At 31.2% G+C, this 13,944-nt stretch overlaps 1 protein-coding gene across 6 annotated transcripts in view; it reads left to right on the top strand.

Annotated features, from left to right (window-relative positions):
* Nucleotides 1–13,944, top strand: part of LOC125066642 (CUGBP Elav-like family member 1) — a 384,532-nt gene that overhangs the window by 276,550 nt on the left and 94,038 nt on the right. The window lies entirely within an intron of this gene.

Raw genomic sequence — 13,944 nt, 5'->3', positions numbered from 1 at the left:
GCTAATGAGAAGTGCAAGTTTACGAGAGAGTACACAATTTATAAACACAAATTACCCAATTCATTTCATCGAACCGACCTAGAATTTGAATCCGAAACTCACACATTAATCTCATCTAGAATCGTTCACACCAGTAACTAATTATAGCAGTAACAGCGGATAGAAAGACAAGGTATTAATTCTACTGCATTTGTGTAATTAAACGTCTCTTTATTTATTTTTCTCATATTTTAATGACATTCTCAATCGTCATCATTAAAACTTAAACATTTTCATGAATACTTCATCGTAATAAAACTCTTTTATTGGTATTCTTCTTTCTATCAAATAAAGATAAAGATTTGAACGCTTATGATCAAATGATGATAAAATTAGAAAGAAGTAATTATGTACACCATGACCCAGTGGTTGGAATGCATCCATGCGGGTTAACCCGTGAATGCGGGTTGAAACCCGGACAAGCACTACTGAATTTTCATGTGCTGAATTTTACTTATAATTAATCTCGTGCACGACGATGATGGAGAACATCGTGAGGAAAGCTGCATGTGTCTAATTTCAACGAAATTCTGCCACATGTGTATCCACCAAACCTGCATTGGAGCAGCGTGTTGGAAAATACTCCATACCATTACAGGCTGTTAACGTATGTATGTATAGTATACTATGGTTAAAAAGGAAAGTGATCGGACTTAAGATCTTCTCATCCAAGTATCCCCTAGGAAGCGATTGGATAAATATTTGTTTCTATTGCGTATACATTGCGCCCGTCTCTCTGTTTACAAAACCTGTTGCTATACAAAACAATAATTTTCATTATTGGGCTTTTCGATAGCGCAAACATCCTTTTCGTTACCGCTCATCGATTGTTATCGAATACAATCGAATTACCGATTCTTTTATTTGATATCTGGCCTCCCTCGTCTTCATCCCGCGATAATTCAATTCTATTATATTATCTCGTTGTTTCCCTCTCGATTGACTTCGATTCTTTGCTCGGGATGGCAGGTAACTTGCTCGATCGGATCGTGGGTAAATATTTGTTGATTGGTTAGCGTTCGAGGTCCAATTCTTACTTTTATCCGGTACGCTTAATTACTGCATCGAAAGCGTCCCTGTATAGGGGTGATTTCTAATTAAGATTTTCTACTTTTTCGCGTGAAAGGAATATATACTATATATTTAATGGTGGTAAGATTTTATGTATTACTTTGTGTCTAGCCGCTAAGTGATTTTTGACGGTAATGTTAATTTTATAATAATAGTACAAAGGCTATTATTATAAAATTAGGTATGTTCTTTTGTTTATGGCATAAGTTGGCGGACGTGCATATGGGCCACCTGATGGTAAGTAGTCACCACCGCCCATAGATAATGGCGCTGTAAGAAATAACAACCATTCCCTACATCGCCAATGCGCCACCAACCTTGGGAACCAAGATGTTATGTCCCTTGGGCCTGTAGTTACACTGGCTCACTCACCCTTCAAACTGGAACACAACAATACTGAGTTCTATTGATTATCGGTAGAATATCTGATCAGTGGGTGGTACCTACCCAGACGGGCTTGCACAACCCTACCACCAAGTAATAATCTTTACATACCCAATTTTTAAAACTATTGTTATTATACCAGGCATGTTTGTAACACGATGACAAAGTAAAAAAAAGGATCTATAATACGACGTTTTTATATTATAGAAGACTACTTCCAAGGCTAAACAAATTGGATCAATTATTATCTCTTGCAAAATAATGTATGTAGCGTCAAACTAAAGATGGCCATTTTTTATAAACGCACTACTTATTTATTTCAGTAGCATGTGACTTAACGCTTGTAATATTGTGCTATCATATGAATAAGGTCGTCCGCAACAAACGGCCTAGTGCTTTCGTTTGAACGCCGTCTGCAACAGACATAGTCATTTACAAGAGGCATCTGAGAAGCCTGAATAACAGTAATATTTATTTATTTGAAATATATTTCTTAAAATGACAAAGTATTTCGTAAGGTATGTTATTTAATTTATTAAACTAATCTTAGTTTTAATATAAAGAATGTAAATATTAACGTTAGAAGTATAATTAATAAAATATATGTATTTAATATTGAAATCAGTTGTTACGAAAATAACTAATAAATATGAATAAGTTATTATTATTTAAAAAATACTCGTCGCCAATGTTACTTTTTCATTTAAAATGGAAAGGAAACGAAGCTCTTGTTGATTGGTTCTTGTAGATATTGTATTTATCATATAAAAATTTCACTGACGACCGATGACACTCGCAATACGTACGAATATATTTATATTATAAGATATTTTATTTCTTGATTATTTCTATGTTATAGTATGAATAATATTAACACCTATGTATGTAGATTTGATGTACCTAGTCCATCAAATCTTATTAAGTTAAACTGACTCATCGTTTAAATCAGAATAAACCAAAGTTAAGTAAAGTTTTACTACCAAAAAATTCTATCGCTTTTATAAAAAAATACCACTTAAATTAAATAATAATAAAGTTATCAAAGAAGTTTATTTAAACTAATAATTATAGTTAATGTGATAAATTTAAAAACCTAGTGCAGTAGAACGTGTAGTTTGAATACTACACGGTACACCAATGTCGGGCCGAGGAATCTCCAAGCCCATCCGAAGCGCTAATACAAAATGTATTAGCACTGTACCGCAAATCCTACATATGTGTTTTACTTGTAAGTTTAATGAAACATCTTGAAGTAAAATTTCGAAAGTGCTCTGGCTAAGCGGCAAAATCTAAATGAAAATTTATATCGTCGGAAAATCATGATTTTGTGATTTTTATATATGCGTTGATACTTAGATTAATTAATGTGTAAGTTTTATTAACTTATTGGTGCAATTTAGAATTATAAATTATACATTACTTACCTGTTCCGACCAATTGGTCATCCCCACTCTGTGAAGTATGTATGTGTAATGGGTATGATATTAATGGAACTATTATAAATATAATATAATAATATACTTAGTATCGGAAGCATCAGAACCTCCGATGACATCGCATGGCAGCCCGCCAAACTGTAATAGCTTTTAATCAGATTACTTGTTCCGTCATCAAATTGACATGCTACAATGAAGAAATGCATTTATTTCAGTTCGAAAATCATATTAACACATTTTTATGAGTTTATTTTTTTTATACAACTCGCTCTCGCTGTGCTATAGCGCATTAAATTTTCGATGAGGACTGATAGTTAAAATTTTGCGCAAAAATGTTTTGTTTTCAAATATTTTGAATGGGTACAAACTTGCTACATGGTATTACTTAACTTGCAATTTTTTTTTATATCAATGTTGTATATCTCATTCTAACATTTCACGATGGTTACTGCTATGAGTTTCGAGTGTGTGTGTTTTTATAGAATAGGTCTACTACACATATGGAAAGGTGTTGAGAAACAGATTACTATAAAGAATAGACGTTGAAGATCTTTTGTTACAATGTTATTGGCATTGCATTAAAGCGATATTACGAAATGAAAATTATAAAAGCCAAAAAGACTGTATTGTTCGATTATTAAAAGCATCAAGTTTATTGATATAATGAAAAACGTAAAACATCAATCTCGTAACTCAACCGTCTTTAAAAAGCATCATAATAAATCAATCTAACCTGTTATAACCGGTTAGAAAATGGAAAAAGTACGTCCCGCCGGGACACGGTTCGGCCGGGGCGGTCACGAGCGAACTTTGATCGATAGTCCGGGCTTATGATGCTCCGGTCTTAAGTAATTGACCGGGTCCATTATTGAGGGACGGCATTTTGGTTCCGTACCATGTACGGTTTATTCTGTCGAGGGGATTTTTCACTTGGTGAAATTATTATTTTTATTAATTGGTTGTTCATAGAACATTACAAAAGCGATGCTTTAATTGGTAAAAGGTATATATTGTAATGCGTGAAGTACAGTTTTAGGTTTTTATATAAAAACAACTTATTCCAAATTTGTGAGTTAAAAAAAAATTTGTTTAATACCTAATTTTTTAGTGGGCATTACTGTTTTTTATTATTTTTGATAAGTTTCATTGTCAAGGTCAAGATCATGTTTAAAGCTCCAAAATAACAGTCATAGCAATCGTTTTAAAGCAGTTTCTACTACTTCAAAGACTTCCAGTAAACAATATAAAACTTTTCACGGTATTCATAAATACACAAAATATTCAATTTAAAATGTAAACAAACAAACAAAGACTAAAGTTTCTTTATCTCGACATCGCATGCGATAATATAAATTTATAGTCTTCGAATTTTTTCTCCAATATTGCAATTATTTATCATTTTACGTTAAGTTAGGGGTCGTAAATAAGGTTCCGTTAAATGTATTATACCACGGCATGAACTTACGTAAAAAAAAAAACGTCGCTATAAATACGAAATCGGGTACGTCGGTAAAAAATTATGACAATGGGTCCTTATCATGCGAATTTTAATTCATTTATCCGTCGCCTCTTAGACGCTTGTACAAAGTGAAATGAATTTAAGAATATTTACTTAGATTTTCCTCATAATTTACAGCTAATAGCAGAAAAAATTGCAAAAATTAAATAAGATTATAAATAACAAGTAAATGTAAGTATGTATGTATGTATAATGTGCTATTCTACATGTTTTTTAGTACGAAGTTGCCGCTTAGATATATTATTACAATAAAGATTTTTATTTTTTATTTAATTATTTTCCATTTTATATAATTATTACAAGTATATTTTAGTCTTATTGAATCTTGACGTCAATGCCGTCGAAAAAGTATACTATTAGGAATATATATATATATATATAAAGAATAAATATTAAAAGGTTATGTAGAACAGATAATACTTATTTATTTCGAAATATTAATTTTTCTAATTTTGTAATGAAGTGTAAATTACTTTAGAGTAATTACCTACAGTCTATAAATAAATGCAGACCTAAAGAATAAAAACAATAACTATAAAAAAATTTTTTACAAAATTTCTTTGTAAATAAATTTAATGGATTTCAAATAGTCTTAAAATAATTTTGAAATCATGTCTAAAGAAAAATATTGACTATATTATTATTATTGCCTTAACTCGATTCTGTATAAATCGGAGCTATTAAGAAAATTTTCGCCACATATTCATGTTAATATTATAAGTGCACACATATTTTGAGTCGAGCGTTATACTACATATATATCTTTAATTCGAAAATATGATCTCTCTGCGTGATTTTATCTATCTCATCAAGTCAGTGTATTAAATTAATATTATCTATTTCTTTTTATTACCTCAAATACGGTGAAACATTTTGCGCCTTCAATTCGTGTTATAAGTAACTGTTTAAGTACAATAAAGTTGCGCTATCAACTGATTAAATGGTTTAATTATGTAAAACCAATACCCTCGTAAGGGAAGTTAGAATCCCATGTCAATAAGTTTAATAGCGGCTTCCGATACCGATATATGAAGACCATGGAAGCTCTTACGACTCCCACAGGCGCCTTTATAATGTAACTTGTTATTACTTGAGCACTTTGGAAATACGACTTTCCTACGTAATTTTGTACATTGGCCTCCAAAAGGGCATATGTTATTATTAATCTGTATATAATGTCGTGTGGTTGAGTTATAAACGAGTGATTGACCTGTAATTTGCGTCGAAGGATCGGACAATGTAAGCAATATTCCTGATTTAATGTTTGTAGTTTGTATATTATTTCATATGAATATTATAAAGTTACATTTTGTTTATGTATTCATCAATATTTAATAGAGTGTCCGTTTAAATAAATAGGAGCGTATAGTATTATTTTATTGAAATCAATCAAAATATCATATTTTACTTCATGACTGGCAAGAGATAATGAGAGAGCAAATTAAAATTGTATTTTTATTATTTAGATAGAATGTAAATACTAAGCCGGTTATTATTTTATATTTTTAACAGCTGTTCTATAAAAATACATTGTTCTATAGCGAAACATAGACCCTTGACAAGCGTAAGCACTGGAAGCGCTCACAGGGCACTAATTGAGTAATTGTATAGCGTGACACGGCGGTAATTACTTATATAATTACGAGTAACCCGAAGTGTCAGACCGCAAAATGCGACCCGTGATCCACTACATCTAAGCTCATAACTTAACTTAAATATTTAAAATTACTGACCTAAAAAGAACCTAAACCGCCCATCATTTTAGGTTCTAACGTGGTGTTATATTGCACAAGAATTCCTCTATGGAACGTAAAGCAGAATTAGGTAAGGATTTTTCAAAATTCATCTCTAAGAAGTTAAATGGGAAATTTAAATGTGTACGTAAATTCGTTATTTTCGACGTGAATATGAAAATCAGTATTTAAGCTTAATTTAATGAGTAAAAAACATATTTGAAGTATTTTTTTTAATTTACCAAGAAGATGAAACTTAGCATGAAAGTTTGTATGGAAATTTGTCATTTTAGAAAGTTAGAATTATGGAAATCGCTGTTTAGGCCTCTGTTTATGAGTAAAAGGCAGCTGTTACAGCACTTTTAGAAATTAATCACTCAAGATGGTGGAATTGACTTGAAAGGCTGTATAGAAATTAACAACATTTGACTTTTCCCAATATTTGAGTTATGGGAATTTCAAGATTCCGTTAAATAGATGATGAAAGTAGTATGGAAGTTAGTATTTTTTTCATCAAATTTCAAATATGGAAATTATTCAAAGTCAAATTCAAAAATCTTTATTCAATATAGAAGTGTTTACACTTGCTTATTGATAGTCAAAAATCTACCAACTGTTCGGAATTTAGCACCTCGGACCTGAGAAAGAAACTCAGCGGGATATTTTTATTTTTTTTTACCATTTTTCATGTACAATAATAATTATATTTTAGTTATTTGAAACAGCCTGGTGTCGATCATTTCATTCCCAAGGTGTGCAGTCAACTAAAAAGTCATTAGTGTTGTAATATCCTTTAGCACACAAACGCTCTTTAACGATTCTTTTGAATTTTATAATTGAATAATTTTGAACGTTTTCTGGGATCCTGTTGTAAAAACGTATACATTGCCCCAAAAAAGTTACTAAGCCTGTGTAATCGGGTACTTTGTGTAACAAGTTTATTCTTGTTCCTAGTGTTAATAGAATGTTCGTCACAATTTCTGGGAAAATCATTTATGTTTTTGCGTACAATATCACAAATACATAACATTATCAAAAACAAATTAAGAAGCGACAGTCATTATTTTAATTTCTTTAAATTTACCTCTTAACAAATCTTTTGGGCCCAGGTTATAAATTGCACGAATAACCCTCTTCTGCAGTACGCAACGCAACGCAACGTACGTTCAAATATCAAGAATCTCTTATATTTCTGTGTTAAGTTTGCGATGGGGGGGGGGGGGGTATAATAACGGGTGCGTGACTAGTTTTTTATATAATGTAACGACAAAAAACGGATTCACTGTTAACATATACACAATGCACACACTTTTCAAATGTACCCACAGCAACGGATGAACCTTGTAAGATGAACATTTACCAATGTTAATTTATAAATCATAATAGCAAGGTGACGTTGTACTAATGGTACTAATTACTTGTATAATTACGAGTGCCCCGAAATGTCCACACGTAATATGGGTACCTTGGTTCGTTATGCCTAAGGGTTTTATTTATGATTTTCCACTAATTGAGGTCATGTTTTAATTGGTAAAGAGCGTTTTCTGTATATTTCCTTTAATTTTATTATTTCCTTTCTAGTAAAGTGTTTAGATTTACGCGTGTGGGTGAACGCGTGTGCTATAATAGTTTTTTCGGTTTCAACATGCTTTTAAAATTATTTCAACAATTTAATAATCGTTTAATTTATAAACTGTCTGTTAAAAATTGTATATTAAAATGGAACTAAAACAATTATATTTCTCTAATGAGCTTTACTATTAGGAATATGAGCTATGACAGACAGGTCACAGGTAACAGGTACTGCGATTCGTACCTGTGACCGTTGATTAAGGCTCGTATTCCATCGACTAGGATATGTCGCCTCTTACGGCCCGTAAGCACATATGCTATATGTATACAAACGGGAGTCTCTCATTCATCCTTACAAACGACGCTGTGGGAAAATTCTACAAGGTTCAGACTTAGAAAGCTGGCAATTAGTCTCAAGGGTGTAATCTGCTATTGATTTTAGAACTGGAGGCACTCAGTCAACGGCTTAATATCGTGAGACTGTCTACATTAATGTAGACGAAAGGGCGGAGACGAGCTATTTTAGATCAATAAAACGTGATACAGTCGTTTTAAATGATATTGACGATTAATAAATAAGTGCAAGATATTCGAAATTTAAATTCGAATGATGGACATTGGTGCTTGCTTCGAAGTGTTTTTGGATGGCTTGGAATGAAATATACGTAGTACTATAAATGCGTAGGTAGGTGAAGAACTATCAAAGTTTTCAGTAAATATTATTTTCAGTTCGTGCCCTGTCGGCACAACTAAAAGCTATTAAACTAAGAATTGAATTATAATTTCATTTTATCATTCAAGCTATTATTATAGAAATAATATTGATAAATATTACTTATATTACTTCAAGTAAATATTCTGAGAAAATAAACAACGATTGAATTAATAACATATTAAATAATGTTTTGAACATAATAGTAATAATGTCCAATCGAATTACGGTCATGACTACCACGTACAACGACTAGACAGCTACGCATTCTCAAGTCCATTGGAACGGCAGTCCACAATGACCAGAAACACGCAGGACCAATAACTTTAGATGCTTCCTGAGACACGTCTGCGCTTAGCTTTTCTACAATTTTTACTCCGGAATATTAATTTAAATTTCTTGACAAAATATCTTGGCAAAACAAGTTATGAATAATTTGCAGTGCCACGTACTGGGACATATCGACAGAGGACCGATAAATAATTTTATAAATATGCTAAGTATTCCAATTAGCAGATCTTATGTATAAAGATATTATTTATAGTTATAAATACGGGTCAAATCTCCCTGGAAAACTATCATTCTCATGTAGATGAGACAATAAAGACGAACGAATGAGGGAATGAAAGGTCGCTCTGATTAGACAAGGATCGGTCCTGCAAAGTCGGAGTCGGACCTTCGCTTTTGATTACGTATCCTTCCTATATATCACTATAAACATTCTTAGATGCTTATTATAAAGATTCTTAGTTATATTTATTATTTGGTCAGTTGAACCCACGATCCTCGGCTCTATACGTTGGACTACCACGACTCTTAATCTATAGAATGAAAAGGCATCCAACACGACAATTGAAGACATTAAGTACATAACCAGGAGAGGAGTGCTTGCGTTTTTTTCAAGACACGAGTCATTTTAAATTAATATTATTATATTGATTTCAAGGGTATTCGAGAATTAAGCTTCACGTATTGCAATCACTCCATAGTAGCGAACGGAAATTGTGTGGTCACGTGTGTTGACCTAAATACAATATGTCTTATACATTACATATATATATATATATATATATATATATATATACATGCACAAGTTCAATCCAATGAAAATCAGTAATCGTAAGATATAGTTCTAAATACATTAATGTTATTAGAACTGTCCATATGTCATTTTTTAAGCAGCTATACTGATTATCTGATTTTATTTAATACGGATAATTTGAATATTGCCTAAAATATTAACTCTAAGCAGGAGGACGATTTTTAATTATTTACTAATTCATTGTCGTAAAAAATCTTCTTCCAGTCTTTTTTTATTACACTTAAGTATTAAGACAACTTGACTAACACCCTGAATAACTTCAATGCCTAGTGAGATTATGATCTTAGAAACTGATCTCGACTTGACCTAAATGGACCGGCGGCGGTCTGCTTGTCTCGTACGTCATCTTGTGTGTGTGTGTTCTGTTTCAATGAAATATAATAATCTTGGAAAATTAAATCGAACAATTTTATTTAATGAATTAATTAAAATATTTTTTATAAAATACCTTGGAATATCGTAATTAATTCGTCCTATTGAATCCTTATAATGATCTACCATTATGTTTCATTACTTTCACCCTCGAAGTATTGTATGATTTCTCATAAAATGCTGTTTTTCATTAATAAGTGTAGGTATTTATAATGAATAAACCAGTTGTTAATTATTTAAGCTTAATCATAAATAAAATATCACATTATCACAATTTATATTCGTAATGAATTTGTAATTAAAAATTATGTATTTGCAGTTTTTTTTTTTTTAAGTACAGGAAAGAGGACTGGTCAGTAGACTACGTGATGGTAAGTGGTCACCATTGCCCAAAGACATTCAAGCTGTAATAAGTACATCGCCATCACGCCACCAACCTTGAGAAGTACTAAGTTCGTACCAAAACACAATAACACATAGTATTGTTATTTAGCGATAGAATATACAATGAGTACTAGTAGGTACTGGGTACCTACCCAGTACCTACTAGTACTCATTGTTGCCTTACTAACTACCAAATAAAAGTCTAGGCAAATAAAAACTAGTGAATACAAACTACTTTGTAATCCCCGACTAATTCCTGTGCTACGAATCGCTACGAATACACACTGTGGAACATAGTATAGACGCTGACGTAATCACGAGATTTTTATACAAAATACAACCGATTCGATAACCTCCTTCTTTTTGATAAAAATCGCAAGTAAATTGAAAATGATTTGATAAATATGATATCTTTTTCTTATTTAAAACGAATATAAATATTTAAAAAATGTATAATTAATGTTAAATTCAGTATTTAGTACTTTTTAAATATGAGTTTTCTCTATTAATTCCATATGCTTTCCTATGATCTTTACAACTACAACTACTACCACTCATATATTATTACAATATATATAAAGAAGTAAAGATTTAAGCAATGCATACCAAGCAATAACTGCTTTTTTATTATAATGAAATAGATCAAATTTACAGTTCAATTCGAAATATAAAATATTTTCTAGAATTTCGATTAAAAATCGTATCATTGTAAAGACTTGAAATCTACGAAAACCAATCAGACTTTCTACTTAAAATATTTTATTACAAAAATTGATTTAGACTGTTAATAATATATTTCTTTACCATTTTATTAGTGGAAAAGAAATAGTTTACACCAGTGCTAAAGAGGTGTATACGTTTATAGAACAAAGTCAGCATAACAACAGGCGCAGAACATAAAAACTAAGGACACTAAAATGTCGAAATATCGTAAAGTTCAACGTTAATTACCATAAACTACTACTAGTGCCAATTCCTCGTATACTTTATTGTCATCAACACTAAACTAATTGAATATAATTATACTTCTAATTATAAAGTAACATCGGAAACAGAAGTTGCAGCGGGAAATTAATGTGAGTGTGAATCGAAATTGTTCATACTGTTAAAGTAAATTATCTTCGTGATTCTGTCGTCTAATTATTAACATACTACTTACTTAAACAATGAGACTCCGTTACTAATATAATAGTGGAAATTGTAATTAATCATTACTATTAACGTACAATTTGGAGTAAGTATACATAGATTGCTGTACAACTGTTGGATAACTCCATTAAATAATTAAATAGTAGTCCCGAGATTCAAATAGAATTATAAGACCAGGTCGGATCTGTAAAAAAAATATTGTTTCTTGGCAAGGATGGGTCGGAGGCTTAAAAAAAGGAGGAGGCTTGTTCGTCTCCTAAGAAGCACATTAGACCTTTTTGTCCTTCGCCTAAATTATATTTGGTGGTATTGAATTGTAAGAATGGAATAGTGACACAGAGTTCATTTGAGCTAACATACAAAATTACTGAGCAGATATCTTGTACTTGAGTTTTGGTACCCGTGACTGAAATTCGGTCAGAGAGACACAATATAATTAGTGCAGTTAATTGCTTGTTTACTCTCAAGGTGATATGCTTGTGGAGCATGTGTTGTAATTGTGTTGGGTCTTATTTTATATTCTAAACTGATCTTCATCTTAGATCTAATCAGTTGTCGATATATATTTGTTTCACATTAATCAATTCCGACACCGTTTGACGGATAGCCATCAAAGTTGGCACTTATACATGTAATACTAGCAACCAGCCCCGGCTTCGCACGGGTGCAGTTTATTAATAAATAATATTATATAATATAATATGTATGGGTATAGTATTTAGAAATAAAATATAGCAGCTTTTTACGAGTAAAAACTATTTTATTAATTAGATCATTAGTTCCGAAGATGGCATACAAACAAAAATATTTTACTTCTTTATAATATTATTATAAATAGATTTTCATGAAGAAGGTTCTTTTGTAACCTGCTGCTAAATGAAAAAAAAAACACAAAAATTCTTAAAACTTCCATACCTTTCAACCGATTGCCATAAAAATTAACAAAGGGTTTTACTAGTATCGCATAAATATGAAAGTATAAATAGTAGTTCTTTTGTGGAGCAATGTTTTTGCAACGTTTCTATCGTAATGTAAAACAAAAACATTACAGAAATTGTCGTTTTACAACGTTTGTTTGCTAATAGCACGCCTTGTGAATGAAACGATCGCCTCCAGGCCATTTCAAAAATCAATAATTTATCATTTTAATTACGAAAATCTGACAAAAAAGGTTATAATTATCCCGATGATTGAGAGTGAGTCTTTCGCCGTTTCTTCTCAGGTCCGAAATGTTTCATTCCGATCATTTCTTGCCTGTTCTTCTCAGTAGAATCTTCATTCCGAACCGGTGGTAGTTTCACTCAATAAAGTTTGTTAAATGACAATTCAAAAGTGCTTGTAAAAGTCTATTTGAATAAAGTATATTTTGATTTGATTTGATTCTATGTCAAATAAAGATATTTGAATTTGAATTAATGTAAATGAGAGGTGTGAAGATATATAATTTATATTCATTTTTATAATTTGAAGATAGATATATTCAGTTTTATAGTTTCAAATGTAGTCTTAGTGATAAAAACACTACATCTTTGTAAAATTTAAATCCCCCAAGGGTGGGTTAATACACACGGAATGTTGTGAGATTTTCACGAACTGTTTATAGCTCCTAAAACCAACCGAGCTCAGAGCGACCTCATCTTAAGATCACCGCAAGATGTTTCCGGGTCAGTCCATTACAAGGGTCAAAATGTAGTAACATGATAAACGACGTAAAACTATAAGGAATCGACTTTTACCCGAGGGACGATCTTATCTTTTTTAACGTTTATATTTTCACACAATCCAATAGATAACGTTAATCGTTTTTATTTTTTTTTATTTAATAACAACTGATTTACTTGATAACGATAAGAATGTATAGTATTTGATCCTTTACTTGTACACTTTACCTTCTTATACGTGTAATTTAGGATTCAGATTAAGAAAGAACAACGCTTACGCTATAGGTATATTTTTCAGTGAATTTATTTATAAATTAGGTATACGCTAAATAGGATTTTAAATATAGAATATTTATTTTATTCATTCCAATAATTTAAATATTTTTTTTTGCAATTTTAGTACATTATTTATTATTTCTAGTTACATCCTGCTTGTGAGACTACAACTTATTCAAAACTTGTCACGAAATTTAAGTTAGCATTCCAGAGTAAGAATTTTAATAAAGTTACGCAGCCGCGTCTCAGGAAGCATGTAGAGCCGGTGGTCCTGTTTCTGTTGTTTTTTTTCTGGTCATTGTGGATTTAACAATGTTTATTCATACATGTATTATTTGTAAATTCTTAGTAAAAATGATTGATCTGTGTCGGTTATAAGTTAGCTTGGAAATTTAATATGGATTAAAATTGACAAAATAATATTTAAATAAATATTCTAGAAGAAATTACCGATTCAATACAATTTCAATGAAAATAATCGTTCGCTGCGTATGAGGCCGTCAGATGACTGCCTGTAACAATAAACTTAGCTAA

Source organism: Vanessa atalanta, chromosome 9, assembly GCF_905147765.1.
Source record: "Vanessa atalanta chromosome 9, ilVanAtal1.2, whole genome shotgun sequence".
Lineage (NCBI taxonomy): Eukaryota > Metazoa > Arthropoda > Insecta > Lepidoptera > Nymphalidae > Vanessa > Vanessa atalanta.
Note: the sequence above shows the minus strand (reverse complement) of the source record. Positions and strands in the feature narration are given on the sequence as shown.